The sequence below is a fragment of the Orycteropus afer genome, unplaced genomic scaffold (assembly GCF_000298275.1).
Source record: "Orycteropus afer afer isolate SDZICR_OR568_19922 unplaced genomic scaffold, OryAfe1.0 scaffold00906, whole genome shotgun sequence".
Classification (NCBI taxonomy): domain Eukaryota; kingdom Metazoa; phylum Chordata; class Mammalia; order Tubulidentata; family Orycteropodidae; genus Orycteropus; species Orycteropus afer.
The window spans coordinates 166,415-171,629 of NW_006922493.1; positions in this window are offsets into that span (position 1 = coordinate 166,415).

Consider the following 5,215-nt stretch of genomic DNA (forward strand, 5'->3'; position numbering starts at 1 on the left):
GATTTTAATGATATTGTTCAATAATTTCCACATTCTGTAGGATCATCTTTCTTTGGAATGGGTACAAATATGGATCTCTTCCAGTCAGGTGGCTAGGTAGCTATCTTCCAAATTACTTGGCATAGAAGGGTAAGTGCCTCCAGCACAGCCCTTAGTTGAGCTCATGAGGAACCTGAACATAGACCAGTAGGGTGCAGTTCAAACAGAACAAAGGACTACCGAATGGTTTAAAATCAGGAAGGGTGTGTGTCAGGGTTGTATCTTTTCATCATCATCATCATCATGTTTGTTGAAACATCTCAATGGGTATTCTATCAATTCCTGGAGACTTGTTTTTTGCCAATTCCTTCAGTGCAGCTTCAACTTCTTCCTTCAATACCATCGGTTCTTGATCATATGCTGCCTCCTGAAATAGATGAACATCGACCAGTTCTTTTCAGTACAGTGACTCTAATTCCTTCGATATTCTTTTGATGTTTCCTGCATCACTCAATGTTTTGCCCATAGAATCCTCCAATATTGCAACTCAAGGCTTCAATGTTTTCTTCAGTTATTTCAGCTTGAGAAATGATAAGCGTGTTCTTCCTTTTTGGTTTTCTAACTCCAGGTCTTTGCACATCTCATTATAAGTGACTATGTCTTTTCAAACTGCCCTTTGAAATCTTCTGTTCAGCTCTTTTATCTTGCCATTTTTTAGCTATTCTCTATTCAAGAGCATGTTTCAGAGTGTCTTCTGACATCCATTTTGGTCTTTTCTTCTTTTCCTCTTTTTAATGACCTTTTGCTTTCTTCATGTAGACGTTCTTGTTGTCATCCCACAACTCTTCTGTTTATTTGTCAGTGGTGTTCAGTGCATCATATCTATTCTTCAGATGGTCTCTAAATTCAGGTGTCCTATGGTTGTCAGGTGCCATGAAGTTGTCTCTGACTCATAGCTACCATATGCACAACAGAACAAAACACTATCTGGTCCTGTGCCAGCCCCATGATGTCCACTATATCTTAACCAATCATTGAAGCCACTGTGTCAATCCATCTCATTGAGGACCTTGCTCTTTTCCGTTGACTCTCCACATTATCAAGCATAATATCATTCTCCAGAGAATGGTCCCATCTGACAACACGACCAAAGTAGGTGAGACAAAATCTGGCCATTCTTGCTTCCAAGAAGCATTCCAGCTACACTTCCTCCAGGACAGATTTGTTAGTTCTTTTAGCAATCCATGTTACCTTCAGCATTCTTTGGAAACACCACAATTCAAAAGCATCAACTCTTCTTCAATCTTCCTTATTCATTGTCCAGGTCTCACATGCATATGAAGCAATTGAGAATATCATGGCTTGGGTCAGGTGCACCTTAGTCTTCAAGGAGACATCCTTGCTCCTCATCACCTTTGCAGATGACTTGCCCAGTGCTATACATCATCTGATGTCCTGACTGCTGCTTCCATTGGTGTTGATTGTAGAACCAAGTAATATGAAGCCTTTGATGACTTGAATCTTTTCTCCATTTATCATGATGCTGCTTATAGGTCCAGTTGTGAGAGTTTTTGTTTTCTTTATATTGAGGTGTAACCCATATTGCAGACTGTAGTTTTAAATCTCCATCAGTAAGTGCTTCAAATCATCCTCACTTTCAGCAAGCAAAGTTGTGTCATTTGCATATCACAGGTTGTTAATGATTCTTCCTCCAATTCTGATGTCATGTTCTTCAAATAGTCCAGCTGCTCTAATTATTTGCTCAGCATACAGAGTGAATAAATGTGGTGAAAGGATATAACCCTGACACACTTCCTTCTTGATTTTAAACCATGCAGTATCCCCTTGTTCTGTTTGAATGACAGCTTCCTGGTCTATGTCCAGGTTCTTCATGAGTACAACTAAGTGTTCTGGAATTTCCATTCTTCTTAATGCTATCCATAGTATGTTATGATCCACAGAATCAAATACTTGTGCATAGTCAATAAAACACAAGTAGACAATTTTCTGGTATTCTTTGCTTTCAGCCAAGATCCATCTGACATTGGCAATGCTATCCCTCATTCCATGTCCTCTTCTGAATCCAGCTTGCATTTCTGGAAATTCTCTGTCAATACACTGCTGCAACCTTTTTTGAATTATCTTCAGTAAGATTTTACTTGCAAGTGATATCAATGATATTGTTCAATAATTTCCACATTCTTTGGGATCACCTTTCTTTGGAATGGGTATATATATGGATCTCTTCCAGTCAGTTGGGCAAGTGAGTGCCTTCAGTATGGGATTCATTTGTTGAAACATCACAATGAGTATTCCATCAATTCCTGGAACCTTGTTCTCTGCCACTTCCTTCAGTGCAGCTTTGACTTCCTCTCTCAACACCATTGGTTCTTGATCATATACCACCTCCTGAAATGGATGAACTTCAACCACTTCTTTTTGGTATAGTGGCTCTGTGTACTCCTTCCATCTGATGTTTCCTGCAATATTCAATATTTTGCCCATAGAATCTTCAATATTGCAACTCGAGGCTTAACTTTTTTTTCTTCAGTTCTTTCAGCTTGAGAAATGATGGGCATGTTCTTCCCTTTTGGTTTTCTAACTCCAGGGTTTGCGCATTTCATTATAATAATTGACTGTCTTCCCAAGCTGCATTTTGAAATCTTCCATTCAGCTCTTTTATCTTGTCATTTCTTCCATTTGCTTTCACTACTCTCCATTCAAGCGCAAGTTTCAGAGTGTCTTCTAACATCCATTTTGGTCTTTCCTTCCTTTCCTATCTTTTTAATGAGCTTTTGCTTTCTTCATGGATGGTACTCTTGATGTCTTTGGTCATTGGTCTTCAATGCATCAAATCTATTCTCTAGATGGTCTCTAACTTCAGGAGGAATATATTCAAGGTCATATTTTGGCCTTTGTGGACTTGTTCTAATTATCTTCAGCTTCAACTTGAACTTGCATATGGACAGTTGATGGTCTGTTCCACAGTCAGCTCCTGGCCTTGTTTTGCTCTTTCCACAGATGTAGTCAGTCTGATTCCTGTGCACTCTATCTGGTGAAGTCCGCATTTATAACCACTGTTTGTGTTGTTAAAAAAAGGTATTTGCAATGAGGAAGTCATTGGTCCTGCAAAATTCTGTCATATGATTTCCTCATATGATTTCCAAGGGGATTTCTACCACCAAGGTCATACTTTCCAACTACTGGTGATTTTTCTTTGTTTCCAACTTAAAAAAAATTATTGTGATTTGGATGAAAATTTACAGAGCAAATACACTTTCCATACAGCAGATCACATACACTTCATCTCATGACATTGACCACAATTTAGCACAATGCAACATCTCCTCTCCCACTTTCTCCTGATAGGTACTGCTTCCCTGTGTCCATCCCTCCATGCACTCCTACCCCCTGAGCTGTCTCTCTGTGCCTGAGCAGCCCTTCTTTCTCTCTTGCTTGTGTTTCCAACTTTTGCATTCCAGTCCCCAGTGATAATCAACACATCTTGATTGCATGCTCAGTCAATTTCAGACTGCGGAAGTTGGTAAAAGTCTTCAATTTCCTCATCTTTGGCTTTGGTGTTTGGTGCATAAATTTGAATAATAGTAGTATTAACTGGTATTCCTTGTAGGCATATGGATATTATCCTATCGTTGACAACATTGTATTTCAGGACAGATCTTGAGACATTCTTTGTGATGACATTTTTTTTTTTTTTTTCAATTTGTCATTTCCGGCATAATAGATCATATGATTGTCTGATTCAAAATGTCCAAAACCAATATATTGCCACTCACTAATGCTGAAGATATCTATCATTATGTGTTTCACTTCATTTTTGACAACTTCTAATTTTCTTAGATTCATACTTCGTACATTCCATGTTCCAATTATTAATGGATGTTTGCAACTGTTTCTTCTCATCTTGAGTCATTCCACATCAGCAAATGGAGGTTCCAAAAGCTTTACTTTATCCTTGTCATTAAGGTTGACTCTACTCTGAGGAAGCAGCGCTTCCCCAGTCATATTTTGAGTGCCTTCCAACTTGAGGGGCTCATCTTCCAGCACTATATCAGACAATGTTTCAGGGCTATTCATCAAGTTTTCCAGTATATATCAGACAATGTTTCACTGCTATCCATAAGGTTTTCACTGGCCAGTTCTTTAAGAAATGGATGGCATCTTCCTTCTTCTGAGTGTGTCTTAACCTGGAATCTCTGATGAAACCTGTCCACTGTGGATAACCTTGTTGGCATAGCTTCCATCCTCACAGTAACATGCAATCCACCACAGTACAGCAAACTGACAGACAAGTTTGTCTCCTTTACTATTCCAGAACTGCTCTGCTCACTTCCCTCAGCCTTTTTTGAACCCACTGCACCACCTTCTCTCTCTGTCCTTCCTGGTTCCCTGCTCTGGCCACTGTCTCTGAACCCGCCTCATGCTGCCTTCTCTCTCTCCTTCCTGGCTCCTGTTTCCCTCCTCCAGCTGCAGGCTCCAAACCTGTAGTCAAGGTCACATTTTTGCTCTTGTGCACTTGCTTTAATTTTTTTTCAGCTTCAACTTGAAGTTGCATATGAGTAATTGATGGTCTGTTTCACAACCAGCTCCTGGCCTTCTTCTTGTTGCTGATATTGAGCTTCTCCATCACCTCTTTCCACAGATATAGTCAATCTGATTTCTGTCTATTTCATCTGGTGAGGGCCACCTGTATTACCACCATTTATGTTGTTGAAAAAGGTATTTGCAATGAATAAGTCACTGGTCTTGCAAAATTTTATCATTCTATCTCAGTATCAATTCTATTACCAAGGCCATATTTTCCAAATATTGATGATTCTTCTTTGTTTCCAATGTTTGCATTCCAATCACCAGTAATTATCAATACATCTTGATGGTATGCTTTGTCAATTTCTGACTGCAGAAGTTGGTAAAAATCTTCGATTTCTTCATCTTTGGATTTAATAGTTAGTGTATAAATTTGAATAATAGTGGTATTAACTGGTGTTCACTGACAGCATTGCACTTCAGGATAGATCTTGAAACATTCTTTGTGATGATGAATGCATTGCCATTCTTTAATTTGTCATTCCCACCATATTAGATCATATGGCTCTCTGATTCAAAATGGCCAATACCAGTCCATTTGAGCTCACTAATGCCTAGGATATCAATGCTTATGCATTCCATTTCATTTTTGACTACTTCCAATTTTCCTAAATTCCTACTCTTTACA